This window comes from Arachis duranensis, chromosome 9, assembly GCF_000817695.3.
Source record: "Arachis duranensis cultivar V14167 chromosome 9, aradu.V14167.gnm2.J7QH, whole genome shotgun sequence".
Lineage (NCBI taxonomy): Eukaryota > Viridiplantae > Streptophyta > Magnoliopsida > Fabales > Fabaceae > Arachis > Arachis duranensis.
The window spans coordinates 35142911-35159835 of NC_029780.3; positions in this window are offsets into that span (position 1 = coordinate 35142911).

Consider the following 16925-nt stretch of genomic DNA (forward strand, 5'->3'; position numbering starts at 1 on the left):
TCTTTCATGAGTTTAGCATAAGAAGGTATCTACTCAGGAGCTTCTGCAAAAGGGATCTTAATCTCAAGTGTCTTGAGATAATTCGCAAAATGGGCAAGCTGTTTATCTTTTTCGCTTGGCGGAGCTTCTGAGGATATGGTATATTGGCCCTGTATTCATCAACTTTAGTTGAAGTAAGTTGAATGCCTATTGAAATGGAAGGGGGGTTAGTAGCTTGCTTAGGAAAGGTCTTATCAGCACTTGCATGCGCCTGACCATCCCTGGTTGGGCGTTCAACACCCTTGCTGCCCCCTTTTTGGCGTTCAATGCCAGGAACACTGTTCCCTTGTGGGCGTTCAATGCCAAGGGTGGGTATTCCTTCTTGGCGTTGAACGCTAAGAGTGTTGCCCCCCTTTGGGGTTCAACGCCAGGAGTGAGCACCACTTTTTGGCGTTGAACGCTAGTGACATTCCTCTTAGGACGTGCAATGTCCTCAGAGGTATCTTGGACAGTAGTCTGGTTGTCCTCTGTCAGCTTTTCTTCTTCTGGTCTCCTGTTGCTCTGAGGTTGGGTGTTCAATATTTTCTCACTCCTCAGTTGGATCGCCTGACATTCATCTTTTATCTGCTTAGATAACTGCTGCCTTGTTTGACTCAACTAGGCTTCTACATTCTTTTTGGAAGCTTGAGTTTCACGCAAAACCTCTTGCAATTCCAGAAACTATTGTGCAAGGGCGTGTAGCTGCTGAGTCAATGGGCCACCTTGTTCTGGAGGTTTGGACTAAATAGATACAGCCTTAACCTCTCCTTTTATGGAAGTCTCATCAACCGAGTACAGATGTTGGTTCATGGCAATTTTCTCAATAAGTTTATGAGCATCTTCAATTATTTTTCTCATATGTATAGAGCCACCAGCAGAGTGATCTAGAGACATCCTAGCCATATCTGTGAGGCCATAATAGAATATGTCTAATTGCACCCATTCTAAAAATATTTCAAGGGGGCATTTTCGGAGCATTCTCCTATACCTCCCCCAGGCATCATGAAGAGATTCAATGTTCTCTTGCTTGAAGCCTTGGATATCCAGCCTTAACTGGGTCAACTTCCTTGGGGGGAAGTATTGATTTAGAAAGTTGTCTACTAGCTGCTTCCATGTTTTCAAGCTAGATTTGGGTTGGTTATCTAACCACCTCTTTGCTTGATCCTTTACAGCAAAGGCAAAGTGTAGCAGTCTGTAGACATCCTGGTCTACTCCCTCGCTCAGTGGGGTACTGTGTCAGCAATTTCTAAAAAGTTTGCCAGAAACTCAGTAGGTTCTTCCTGTGGAAGTCTCGAGTACTGGAAATTTTGCTGCACGTACCAAAATAATAGAGAGGATTTAGCTCAAAATTACTTGCTTCAATGGGGGGTATACTGATACTTCTCCCACAGAAGTCAGGAGTGGGAGCCATGTAGGACCCCAAAGTTTTTCTGAACTGTTCACTCCCATTTGGGTTCATGGTGAAGAAGGGTAGGAGAGATTAGATATTAAAAAGTAAACAGGAAAACTAAAATTAAAATATTTTTGTTTTTATTTTATTTATTAATTAATTAAAAAAATTTGAAAATTAAATGGATGATTTTCAAAAAAGAAGAGAGAGAAAGATGTGAGAAGTTTTCGACAATAGAAGAGAGAGGAATTAGCTGGAAAGTTTTGAAAAAGAAGAAAGAGAAAACAAGTAACTAATTAAGAAAGATTTGAAAATAAGATAAGATTTGAAAAAGATTTGATTTTTAATTTGAATATTGAATTTTGAATTTTAAAATTTGAATTTTGAAAATTGAATTTGAATTAGGATAAGATAAGATTTTGAAAATTGGATTTTAAATTTTGGATTTTGAATTTGAAATAAGATAAGGTAAAGATTTAAAAAAGATTTGATTTTTGAAAAGATTTGATTTTGAAATTTAAAATTAAGATACGATAACATAATGATTTAAAATTTAATCAAAATATAAGATAAGAAAAGATAAAGATTTGAAAAAGATTTTGAATTTTAAAATTTTAAAAGAAAGATAAGATAAAAAAAGAATCAAATTAAAAGAAAAGATTTTAAAAAGATAAGATTTGAAATTTAAAATTTGAAATTAAGATAAGATAAGATAAGATTTTGAAATTAAAATTTGAAATCTTTGTTGAAATTTTCAAAAAAATTTTGAAATAAAGATAGCAAAAGATATATTTTTTATTTTTTTTTTTGAATTAATGAAGAAAGAAAAAAACAACTAAAAAGACACCCAACTTAAAATTTTTAGATCAAAAGACACTAATTTTCGAAAATTGAGAAACAAACACCAAAAGACACCAAACTTAAAAATTTTAAGATCAAAACACGAAAACAAACAAGAACAACTTGAATACCAAGAAAGAAGACTAAGAACAATTTTCAAAAATTTTAAAGAAAAGATAAACACACAAGGGACACCAAACTTAAGAATTGAGACTAGACTCACACAAAAGACACTATTTTTGAAAATTTTTTGAAAAGAAAGCAAGAAAGTTCAAAACTTTAACAAGAACAAGAACAAAAGACTCAAACAAAAGATAAAAATCAATAAAGAAAACAAAAGGTTTTGAAAAAAAATTGAAAAGAAAACAAAAAGACTCAAAACAAAAGTAAAAAGTACCTAACCTAAGCAACAAGATAATCCAGTAGTTTGTCAAATCTGAACAATTCCCAGTAACGGCGCCAAAAACTTAGTGCCGGAAACTGGCTCCGCAAGTTTTGCACGGATAGACCAACAAGTATACCGGGTCGTCCAAGTAATACCTCAGGTGAGTGAGGGTCGATCCCACGGAGATTGTTGGATTGAGCAAGCAATGGTTAGCTTGCATATCTTAGTTAGGTGGATAGAAATTATAGTTTGTCACAAAAAAAACGCATAAAACAAAATAAATAAATAAAACATTACTAAATAGATGAGAAATCAACGGTATGAGAACTGTTGAGGCTTCGAAGATGCTTTGTCTTTCCGGATTAACTTTTATTACTGTCTACTTCAATAACATTCTGATTCCTTCAATGGCAGCTGTAAGTGATTAACTCACGTTGTCTCATCAAGTTATCCTCCTCTACTACAGCAATCCACCACGTTGAGATGTCTTATATCCTCTCATCAAGCCACATCTAGATTTCTCACTGTAGCAGAAGATGAAGCTCTAAGAAATCCACTCCCCTTCACAATCCTACTCAAGGTGCCACAGACAAGGCAGATCTTCCGGATCAGAAAGAGCTGCTTCTCTGACTCTAGCCTTAACGCCACAGAGACCTCATGCACCCAGAGTCAACGGGATTTCATGTCATGTATCCAAAGTTGCTCAGATGCTCTATTGGAATCCGCAATGCAATCTCTAGCTTTGGTTCAACGCTATTCGGCTCAGGACTCACACGAAACCCATGCAAAACAAGGATGATTGTCACGGGTCACCCTCAATTCATGAGATGAAGAACGAGAATGCATAAGAGAATAGAATTAGACATATTGAACTAGAACAGTAATATTATTAATCCATGAAACTCAGCAGAGCTCCTAACCTTAACCTTACGAGGTTCGTGACTCATACTGTACATAATAGTGTTAAAAAATAATGGGGGATGAAGAAGATCCTAAACATGGCTGATCTTCTCCTATATATACTAGTTTGCTAACAAAGGATTACAGAAATAAGATAAACTAAGTTGATAGTGTGAAAATCCACTTCTGGGGCCCACTTGATGAGTGTTTGGGTTGAGCTTGAGTGTCTCCCATGAGCTAGTATCCCTTAGGGGCATTGAACGCCTGGACTCCCTTTTGGGTGTTAGATGCCAACTGCTCCCCTGTGGGCGCTGGATGCCAGGAATGCGGCTGATGACTAGCGTTGAATGCTAGTTTTAGGCCTTCATCTCCAAGGAAAAGTATGAACTATTATATATTTCTGGAATGTCCTGAATGTTAGCTTCCAATAGCGCATCATTCAGACTTCTGCAGAAAAGGTCCTTAGAGTGCACGAAGTTCAGATCTTGACAGCATCTACAGTCCTTTCTCTATCTCTGAATCAGACTTTTGCTCAAGCTCCTCACTTTCAACCAGAAAATACTTGAAATCACCATAAAATACATAAACTCAAAGTAGAATCCAAAAATGTGAATTTTTCCCTAAAACCTATGAAAACATAATAAAACTTAAACAAAACATACTAAAAACTATATGAAAATAATGCCAAAAATCGTATAAAATATCTGCTCATCAACAGACAAGCAAATACAGACAAAGCGAACACAAGTAGAGTACAGTTATAGCAGGTAGTAAGTATGACAGATAAGCATAGTGATTTACAAAGGCAAACCTAAATAGTTCACAATCAAGAAAAACACACAAATGCATATAATGCATGTCTGCCCTATGGCTAATGGGCTCATTTGTCGGTTATACAGCCAGCCCAACGTGTCCGGTAGCTAACCCGGACACATTCTCTCTATTGCGCACTAACATCATTAGAGGGAATACGTACCCTATCACCATTATAGGGAATATGTGCTCTGTCACCTTTAGAGGGAATCGGTGCCCTGTCACCCTTACAACCAGAGAGAAAACAAATATATATTCATCATCAATCAACCACAATCATGCCTCATTTATCATATTCATTCATATTCATATTCATTCATTCAATTGTATTATGACCTAAATTCATCAATTATATAGCACTTCTGCACTTCTCAATCATAATACATCATATCTCAAACTTTCTTTACTTCCAAGTTACCTCCCCTTCCTAGTTTATCCCCTTTCACCACCATTACAACTCAATTCTATGGTCTTAGAGCATAAAAATAGAGCTTTAGATGTTCAAAATCATGTTTAATCACAAAACTAAGTTTAATGAAAAATAGGGTCGAACGTACACAAACCATGTCCCACATACTCAGATGTGATATTTTTCTCAACTCGCGTATGAACCCTTTGTCCGCGTACGCGAGTACACTGGACAGAGGCGAATAACCGCGTAAGCGGCCGTGTTCTCACAGACGTGAGTGCCTCATTTTTCCCATGCCGCGTACGTGGCACTTGTTTGCGTACGCGAGTGCACCGGACAGAGGTAAATGGCTTCCTTACCTAATTGATGGAATTTGTAGAGCTCGACAAGGTGGACGCGTAGCCACAAACGGTGTGGCAATCGGATTGAAAGTTATATGAGATTTAGTGAAGGGTTAGGGTTTGGAACTTACCCTCTTCTTCCCTTTGGTGTTTTGCCTTCTTCACATGCATAGGAAAGAAAGTGAGCTGAAGCTCATTGTATAAGTAAGTTGGGTTGGGCCTTTGGGCCTGGTTCGGGCTCGGTTCGGCCCGTTCAGCTCAATCTTGGCAAATTCTTTAAAATTAGTATCAAAATTCATGTTTTAATTAATTCTTCCATTCTAAACTAAAAAATTTAATTTTCTAATTTCTTTAAATAATAATTTATTTATTGGCTAATTATTTACTAATTTCTCGGGTTTTACATCCTACCCCCTAACAAAAATTTTCGCCCTCGAAAATATCATTCACTACAAGAGTTCACGAGAGTAGTTTTCCTTCCAACCTAACGGATAGTTTCTCGAACCTTGCCAATCTTTGCAACGACTTATCTCCCACATTTCCTCCATTCTGACCTATGTTGTCCTAACATCCTCCCAATCTTCGCGCTTCCGCTGCATCACTCTGATCACTTCTTATTAAGGACTTACCTAATTATTTACGCTAACCAAACTCCCTATCAAAATAACTTAAGGTCATCTACCAGTAATCATGATTTTGCAATCAACCATGTGTTACGAATGAATGCCATCCTCCGGTATTGTTCAAAGCGGTTCAAATTCATTACCTTGGGTCTAAGGATCGGATCCGACTACATCCCGGGCTCTCCTTTGTGGGCAATCTCTGACCGAATGTCCTGACTCTCCACAATTGTAACATAAGCCCAAACCATAACAACACGGCCTATTTTGGTGATGACCTTCACATCTATGACAAATCAAATCATTTGCAGCATCCACTGTCTGTTTTTCTCTACCATTTTCTTGGTGGTTATCATTCGTACCGAAGTTATTCCGTCCTTGGAAAAATTGTTGTATGTATCATCTTCTCTTAAACTCTTAGCCCCTTGGTGCAAAAATTTGATTGTGCTCCCTTCAGTGGAATTCCCAGCGATCATTCTTCGCTATAGCAGCCTTCCTCACACATTCTTCAACAATTCGACTCTTGTTCACGAGCTCAGAGAAAACCCTAATCTCCATTGGCCCAACGGTGCTCAGAATATCACTCCGAAGTCATCCCTAGTATTTAATACATTTTCATTCTGCAAAATTCTTCAGAGCACCTTGGCAGATTTGGAAAAATAGGCATAGTTCTACAAATTTATTTGTATACTCAGCAACAGACATCTGACCCAGTTTTAACTGCGGATGCTCAAGCTCTTTAGCATTTCTAACTGAATTAGGGAAGTATTTTCTGTAGAACTTAGTCTGCAACACCCCCCAGGATATCACAGCGCCATCGAATTGTAGAATACGTCGCGTTCTCTGCCACCAGTATTGAGCTTCCTCTTGTAACTGGTAGGTCGTGAACTCCATCCATTGTTCTTCAGGAACCTGTTGAGCTTGCAGACCCCCTACATTGCTTGAAGCTAATTATTGACCTCAGTAGGGTTTGTGGTCTCTCTGAAGGTTGGGGGATACACCTTTAGGAAAGTAGCAAGTGTCATCAGCCCCTCTTCACCGTTATTCCCATTATCATGATTCATCTAATTTCCCAACGCTTTAGTTGTCACCTGCATAGCCACAGCCATGTTTCACAGGGCAGCCATAAAGTCCACAGGGTTGTTTTCCACCATTCCAGGGTTCGCATTACCTATTCTACCTCTGCCTTGCCCGCAACCGCGTCCACAAGTCGACATCGGGTCCCTGTTCACACCAAACAAGTGATATCAAGTTTATCAGTCTCAATATCGCAAGTCTAGTGCGTCAAAGTCCAAATGCATGCACATGAATATTTATGCCACATATATCAGTTAGATAAGCTAATTTAGCATGTAAAGAAACCTAGAGTATGCCCAGAAGCATAGTCAGTCCGTCTCTCAGGCTCTATAGGAACGAACTACTCTGATATCAAAATATAATACTCTACCACACAGAGTCTTATGCCTAAGTCATAAAATAGAGGTGGTGTGATATTACGACCTCTAAAAATAAAATATATACATAATATAGTTGAATAAATTAAAAACTAGGAGCCTTGAAAGAAGGTTTAGACAAAAATCGCAATAAAATAAAACGTATCACACTCAGAAAAGCGCAAACCGAATAAAACGTAAACTACACAATAAAAGTGAAGGGTCAAAATACAGAATAGCAAGCTCCTAACTCAACTCGTGAAGTAAAGACTGGCTGGAGTGTAAGTGTGTATATACATACATATAGTCATAACCCAAAGGAAACCCAAAATACAAAATAAACGACCTGTTTCTCCATTGTCAACCTCTAAGAGGAACTTAGCTAACTATCTACATATAGGAGAGTTCTACAACAAAAATACATCATATGTATAAAATCCCATAATAGACTTCGCTTGCCAGAGATCTCAGATGCTCACCGAGGTGCATCTCGATCTGCATCTGAAAAACACAAATATTCATATGGAATTAGAACCGGGGGTTCTCAGCATGGTAATGGTGCCACATACATAAGATATAAGGTCTCAGAAAAGCCAAAAGCAATCCTAAAACTTCGACACTCATATTATAAACTTAAAACTATACATTTAACCATAAATAAGGTAGGTTAGCTAATGTTCATATTTCTAATTCCATTCTAACTTAAGCCCAAATCTCCTCCTTCCTCCAATCATCCAATACTCCGGTACACAAACAAGCAAATACAGACAAAGCAAACACAAGTAGAGTACAGTTATAGCAGGTAGTAAGTATGACAGATAAGTATAGTGATTTACAAAGGCAAACCCAAATAGTTCACAATCAAGCAAAACACACAAATGCATATGATGCATATCTGCCCTATGGCTAATGAGCTCATTTGTCAGTTATACAGCCAACCCGACGTGTCCGGTAGCTAACCCGAACACAGTCTCTCTATTACGCACTAACATCATTAGAGGAAATGCATACCCTGTCATCATTATAGGGAATATGCGCTTTGTTACCTTTAGAGGGAATCGGTACCGTGTCATCCTTACAACCAGAGAGAAAACATATACACACTCATTATCAATCAACCACAATCATGCTTCGTTTACCATATTCATTTATACATTCATATTCATTCATTCATTCAACATCATTATGACCAAAATTCATCAATTATATAACACTTCCGCACTTCTCAATCATAATACATCATATCTCAAACTTTCTTTACTTCCAAGTTACCTCCCGTTCCTAGTTCAATCCCTTTCACCACCATTACAACTCAATTCTAATGTGTTAGAGAGTAAAAATAGAGATTTAGAGGTTCAAAATCATGTTTAAATTGCAAAACTCGGTTTGCTGAAAAATAGGACCCCGTGTACACGAACCATGTCCTGCGTACGTGGATGTGATATTTTTCCCAACTCGCATATACACCATTTGTCCGCGTACGCGAGTACACATGACAGAGGCGAATGACCGCGTAAGCAGCCGTGTTCCTGTGTACGCGAATGCTCCATTTTTCCCATGCCGTGTACACGAGCGCACCGGACAGAGGCGAATGGCCGCGTAAGCGGCCATAAGCCCGTGTATGCGCCCCTTTCATTTTCCTTAAAAGACTGCTAGAAATGCATATTTCACATTTTACATCTCCAACTTTCGACCCGCATAACTCTTTTGTTGAAAATCGTTTTTCATCCATTCTTTAAACAGCATAAACTTCACGGACCCAATTTTTATACAAAATAAGTTTGGAAAAGTTTGGGGGTTCGGAAACCGAGTTATGACTCGCCGAAGGTTGGCCAAAAATTTAGTTTTTTCCAAAACTTCTCCAACCTCTATTTTACCAAAATCATAACTCATTACCAACACTCCAAACCTTCAAACATCACCAAAACATACCAAATCACATCTTATCATTTCACATTCATATCATAAGACTCCCATACACAAATTCACTAATTCTAATTCCAATCCCAACCATCCACATCCAATACCACATCTATACTTAATCATCAATATATCATTGTTATTGAAAATAATCATTATTTCATCAACCATTCACCACATCCATTTAACAACCAACATAACTAATACCCAAATGAAACAACACATAATTTAATAATCAAAACTACCAAATGTGCACCAACATATGATTCATCTTATCCTATGGTTGTCTAGCCCAAGTTTTCACAAGACATTATATATTACATATGAGAAAACAAAATCATACCGTAGCCGATTTCTCCCTACGCCAAAGACACCTCAAATACGCAAGACCACAAGTCTCCACCACCAAAATTTAGTAACCAAGGCTCAATCCACGCTTTCAATCACCTTAATTATGTTCAACAATCACATATTCACTACCTAATATACATTATCACATACATATACACAAACTTAATACCTAACCACAATTAATCAAGAAATTCACTAGGGTTTGAAAATTCTCACCTTATCGACAAAAAATTGGGTCAAAATCCGACAATCCCACTAAGTTAGTTTGATCATAAATATCAAAAATAACAAAATCTCAACACCCAAATTGTATGATTTTTGAAATTGGGAGAGGAGAGAATCAAAACTTAAAAGTGACTTTCTTACATAATTGAGTACTGGACTTTGTAGAGCTCGACGCGATGGATGCGTGGCCGCAAATAGTGCGGCAATCGGAGCTCCGAATTAAAAGTTATATGAAATTTAGTGAAGAGTTAGGGTTTGGAACTTACCCTCTTCTTCCCTCTTGTGTTCTGCGTTCTTCACATGCATAGGAAAGAAAATGAGCTGAAGCTCATTGTATAAGTAAGTTGGGTTGGGTCTTTGGGCTTGGTTCGGACTCGGTTTGACTGGTTCGGTTCGTTCGGCCTAATCTTGGGCCATTTTTTTAAAATTAGTGTCAAAATTCTTATTTTAATTAATTCTTCCATTATAAACTATAAAATTTAATTTTTTAATTTTTTTAAATAATAATTTATTTATTGGTTAATTATTTACTAATTTCTCGGGTTTTATAGTACCCTGCTTGGAACCTTAGGTTTCCACTACCTTATTTTCAATGTTCCGTAGATGAGGACAAACGTGATCTTCTTTGAGTACCCAATATTTGGACAGTATGTAGACCCAGTAACGGAAGGCACAGTGATCTGGGGTGGTCTACATACACGTACTTACTACCTCCCGAACCGACCCTTCGCACATCCTCTTCTCAGTCCAGAGTTCGACCCGGACATACCTTATGATTTTCTGCTATCTGAGCAACATCATAGGTGTGTCTAATTGATTTTCTATACTATTGGATAAGTTCTTCCAATTATTATCTACCAGTAATCTAGTAGTCTTTTGTCCTTGCTTTGTATAAACTTTTAGAAAATTAGTATCTTTTGTACATAGTTAAATAATCTAAACGAATTTTAGCGTAGAGTGACTCTTGTAAGAGCCGAAATCTAATAATATAAGTTTCCGAGCATATATATATATATATGCGCTTTAAATTATTTAAATTTATCTTTTATATCTGGTTAACACACGATCTTGATGAGCAATACATACTCATATTTGTATCTTTAATAATATATTTTGTCTAAAATTTTTAAGATAAACTGAATAATAACACCTAACTACTAGCATTGGTTATGACGTAATAGGAGTTGAATTATTTTACATATGTGTGGGTTGAATAGCAGATGTTAAAGATTTTTATTTTCATTTTTTATATACGATGGTCCTATATTTATTAGTATTCTTTCTATTCTATTTACTAACATTTACATTTTGTTAGATTTTTTATTTATAAATAAAATAAACATTTTATTTACTAATATGTGTATCATTGAGTGTATTTATATTTTTATAATGTCATTATATATCTCAGATACCTAGGATAGAAAATAAATAAGCATGAGATATGTAACATTTTAAAAAAATCTTATGTACACTTGAGATATGTTAAAAAGAATTTCTTCACAATATATTTGAGATATATTACGATCAGATGTAATTTGATTTTTCCATTTCATTCAATTTTATTCGAATAATTTAAAATTTTAAAATTATATTTTTTAATTTAAAATTTTGATTAATATATATAATTTAAATTAACGATTTAATTCAATCTAATACAAATAAATATGCTCGTATGATTATACTCATATGGTTAATTACGTTTATATATTTGATATTAGAAAAAAAACTAACAATTTATTTTAAATTATTTAAATAATATTAGATAAAATAAAAAATCAAATCAAATTATATCATAATATATCCCGAGTGTATCAGAATATAATTTTTTTAAGATATTACGCATTTTAGACACTATACACCCAATTTTTATTTTTGTTTATCTTTTATCACGTGAACGATGAGATGTGTGATGATAACATAAAAAAATATAAATATTTTATATGTGGTACGTTTCAATAAATAAAATGTTTAAATAATTTAAATAAATAAAAATTCCGCACTTTATTTCCATTTTTATAACGATCTTATTGTGCTATATATTATATTAGTTTAAGATTTATTGCATTGTTATTTTAATGTATGTTTATACTAAGGCTAAAATTATTATAAACACGTGCAACTTATTTATTTTCCATATAAAACAAAATTAATTCATATTTGAGTTAATATATTTTATTATTATCAATAAATTATTACATACTCAAAATAAAATTTAAATATTTAATATTTATTTAAACGGATAATTGACCAATCTAAATTGATTTCTAAGTTTAAACAATTAGTGTAGTGCATCACATAAGTCACATACTAAGTATTGAAAACAGGTAGAAGTAGGACTTAGAGTTAAATAAACCAATAGTTTNGGTTTCCCTCTTAATAAATTAATTTAAACGAAAAAGTATTTGCTTCTACTTACTTTTATACAGGCCCAATCTGTATTCTTCTAAAGCCCAAATTTAAACGCATTATTTCTTGTGGACTGGTCACATTTACATAACCTATCTATTCAGGCGAGGGGAGTAATTTTGACTTTTTAAAAGAAGAGAGAAAAATATATTTGTCCAGAAAATTTTAAAAAAAATTATTACTGAGCTCCTGAAGCTCAATACAAACATATATGACCAATCATCTTGATTATATATTCAAATAGGTTTTTAAAAATTTAAATTAGATGTTTTCATCTCTAAAATAATTTATTATGTTAGAGTCTTTAAATTTTATAAAAGTAAAATATATAAACTTTTTTGTCACATTTTTTAGGACTTATTTATCTAAATAGAAACAACAAAATTAACTAAAATAAAGACTTATATATCTTATGTTTGTAAAGTTTAAGAGTCTCAACGTAATAAAATTTTTTGAAAGACGAAAACATCCAATACAAAATTTCTTAAGAACCTATTTAAATATATACTCAACAAGTTTTATAGTAAGCGACTTAAACGTTAATTAATTTGTGACAAAAAAATATTAATTAATTTTAACTAAATAGAACATATTTGTTTGAAAAAAAAAAAAAAAGAAACACAGTGACCTATCTGACTAATCTCTACTAATAATCAAAGAATTGATGGTGACTAAAGAAAAAAGCATAATATATTTTTAGCACAACCTGGACGGTGAGAAGTTAAAGCAAATAATATACATGTGATTTTGCATTGCTTCAAATTTCCATGTGAAACCGAGAGACTGTTTTGTTTCTCTTTCGGTGTTCTTGTCTCATTATACTTCCTTACCTTTCTCTCTTTCTCTTTAATTTTTCTTTGTATAGTTTTCTTTTACACTTTTCTCTTTTTCTTTGTCTTCATGGTTTAACGAAAAAGCCAATAATAATAATAATAATAATAATAATAATAATAATAATAATAATAATGCTTTACGTACTCTCCACACTGATATATATATATATATATATTGTGTGGAGCTATATACTTATCCAACACAGGAAGGAATTTAACGCCTTTATTTTCAGGAGTTGCGACAGTATAAAATTGCCTCAAAATGATTTAGCAACAGTTTGTTGATCGTCATCTTTGAAGGTACAGAAAAACATATTTGCAGCAATTTCAGACACCGTTACTATAATCGCCACAATATTATAATACGACAGCTATGATAGAAGAATCTAATTTTGATACAAGTAATTTTATACGTGTATTGAATTGTATAATGTCACATTTAAAAACTAATAATATTTAATATTAATTTTGTGAATGGTCATCCAAATGATGAGCAATTATAATAGATCGATTGTGTAAAGTATTTTTACATTATTAATACATCAAAACTAAATTTATAATTTTTTTTATCACTTTGATGATATTTAAAAGTATTGATAAATTTAAAGTAATCATTTTAATTTAAAAATTAAAATAAAAATGTTAGAGTAACCAAATCAATCCCTGAAGTTTTTAAAATCGGACACTTGAGTCCCCAAGATTTTAAAATATACAAAACAATTCTCAAAGTTTGCATCCGTTAGACAATATAGTCCCTCACAAATTTCCGCCGTTAGTCAATAACCTCGATTGCTTATGTGAAACGTTAATTCGCACATGTGACTTTTAAGTGTCCATGTATGCAAGGTGGACAATTCAGTTCCTGGGCTCATTTACAAAAGTTTAAAGGTACAAAACAGTGAGTTCTAGAGTTGTGTTAAGAAAGACTCTTCCAGACATCATTGTCACATAAAATAACCTTAAACCCACCTTTTCTTCTTGATTTTTTTACCGAGAGAACCATAACCTCCTTCCATAGAACACGCACCTCATTTCCCACATCACTCTCATCACCCACGTCTGTCCATTTCACTATCGCCATTAGCATCTCTGTGAAGCATCCATCCATTGTTGTCACGCTACAATGTCCACCCAATGTTAGCACAATTTGCAGTCACAATAGAGGTGCATGTGACCACAATAAATTTTGGTGAAGAAGGTAAGAAATAATTCACCACTTTAAACGTGTTTAATAATTGATTATAATAGTAATTATTTTCTTGTGTGTTTAGTAATTACTAAAGAAACAAACCTTAACCGATTATAATAGTGTATTTGTGCCATTACTAATGCTTGCTTCTAACTTGCTAATAATTGATATAGAAAAATAAAAACACAAGCAAATTTAACTTTCTATGAGTAATTTACATTACAAGGAATTCACTGAAAATTGTCAAATTTATTGGAGAAATTATGAATAAAATTCGTTGATAAATTTATTATCATCAGACAAAATCTAACTATATAGTCCTCGCCAATAATAGATTATCGTCAAATTTTGTAATCAAACGAAAATTTTTGGTAAAATTAGCGACAAATTCCATTAAATGGTTGGCAAAAAATTGGAGGTAGTCACCGTAGGATAATTTCCATAGGCAACTTTTTTAGCGTCACGCATTATGGTTTCGCGCCGCATTACGATAAGATATTGTTTTATAGTTATTTGTTTTAAAATTTATCGGGGGATTCACCAATGATAAATTTAAATCTTTTTTGTTCTTTTTTATGTTTTTTAACATGTTGAAAATAATCAACAATTAATAGTGAAATCCCAATTAGTGAAAATCAAGAAGTATTTTTTATGAAAACAGTCAGCTATATATAATGTAAAATATCAAGTGTACAGAATAAAAACTCAATGTAATAAAATATTGTCAAAAAAACTCTAATCACTACGTGTCTTGATAGTCGTCGTCATCATCCCCTTAGTCCTGCTGAGGCAGTGGTCTAAGTGGTGGTGTTGGTGCTTGTTCTAGCTCCTATTCAGAGGACGAAGAGTCCCTTTCGGCAGCAATGCTGCCACCAGGGTGCATCTTCTCATTTTACACGGCCATCTATTGCCACATCCGCTGAATCTGCTCTAGCTCTTGTCTCAGGGACTTTCTTTCTGCATTGCAAGCATCCCTCGCTGCCATATGTACGAAGAGCTCGTTATACCTCTCGTCATCCAAATGCAACTGGTGACCCTGCACTTGAAGGCTCCGAGTGAGGCTCTGAATTTGCTCCCACAAATCGATGTCCTCAGGATTAGCGGAGTTGGTGGCTAGGGTGGACGAAACCCTCACGGTGGAAGTGCGGAGGTTGCTGGCAAAGAACAACCCCAGTCTGTAGACATGATTCTTGTATGACTCGAATGCAGTCTCACACCACACCGCATCAGGATCAATGACGAAAGCAAAGGATTTGTTGATGTCTTCCTCACTCAACTGAGACTGTTGGGTCGCAACCTGCAAGTTTTGCGTGCAGGATTCCTACATTTCACATTATATACAAAAGTGATTATGACAATAATTAATTGAAAACGAATATATATTATGAAAAAACCCCAATGTTTACTCACATAATAATATGCAGACTGCTGATTGGCAAATCTCTCTTTGTTCTCCTTCAAAGTGTGAGTATATTTGAAGGTATCTATCATCATCGCCTCACGATCTAATGACTTAAACAACACATATTGAATCAATATGTTAAATCAAATGATAATTAATTTAAGAATCAAAGATAAAACGAACTTAATAAGCTAAAATAACTTACATACCAGCTTGACCTTTGTCTTCATAGGTCATTGACCCACCAGTATACTTGGAGGACATGGCCGATGCTCTATTGGCCTTATTTGTGGCTCAATGACGCTCGAACCCCTCATCAGTCTCCCAATATAAGTAGAAGGCATTCTTAATGTCCAGGAAGAGCCAATGAGTAAGGTGGTCACGCCTCTCACGTACGTTCTCAAGCATTTGCTAAAGCCACCTAGCCATGCGATGGTCGAAAATCTGATATCATGGCATCATGAGTCTTCTCCCATATAAACTTCTCATGTAGAAGAAAATATTTAGCACTAGTTAATCGAAATTAAATACATAATTAAATGAAACAGAAGATAGTAACTAACTAAATTTTGAATATGTAGAGATTTTACTGCCCACTTATGAAACCATCACTATCTGGTCCCAACAGGAATTTTCTTGTAACTCGATCATGTGTGGTTGTACATCAGCTTAATGACATTAGTACACTGATGTGTACAAGTATTGTTTTCCAGTGTAAACCTATCAATGCAGAACTTAAGATTAGTAAACGCGGATGTTTTTTAACAATTTCAAAATAAATTGCATTTAAATCAATTAAAATAGTACCCACTGATAGAGGAAAATTATCGGTAAAGAATTTCTCAATGAAATCTCATTGCAAGTATAGTTCTAAACCAACAATAATCCTCACTCAAAGTTTAATTTGTTTGTCACAAGTACAAATCCCAATAAAAATAACCGAAGTATTTAAACCTCGGGTCGTCTCTTAAGGAATTACAGGGAAGTGTGTTCAATTATTGGTTAGGGTTGTATCTCTTGGGGTTTTGGAATAAGAGACAAGAAATGTAAATCACAAGAAAGTAAATGAAACACAAATGATAAAAAGGTCTTGGTAAGGGTTGATGGTTAAGGATCTCTATCCTTGTCACTAACTAGGGGTGTGCAAAAAAACTGGTTTCACTGAATTGAATTGAAACTGAACTGAAACTATTTTAAATAAACTAGTTTTTTTAAATAAAAAACTGAATTGAAACCATAGCTTTTATGAAAACCAGTTTATTAGAAACCAGTTTTTATGGTTCAGTTTAGTTTTAAACCAAATTAAAACTGGTTTTATTTAAACTCTAAAATTAGTTTTTACATACACTTTCTCTCTCTCTCTCTCCCTTCACTCTCTCTCCCCCCTTCATCTCTCTCTCTCCTCTTTCTCTCCCTCCGCTTTTCCTTCTCTCTCTTTCCCCTTTCTCCC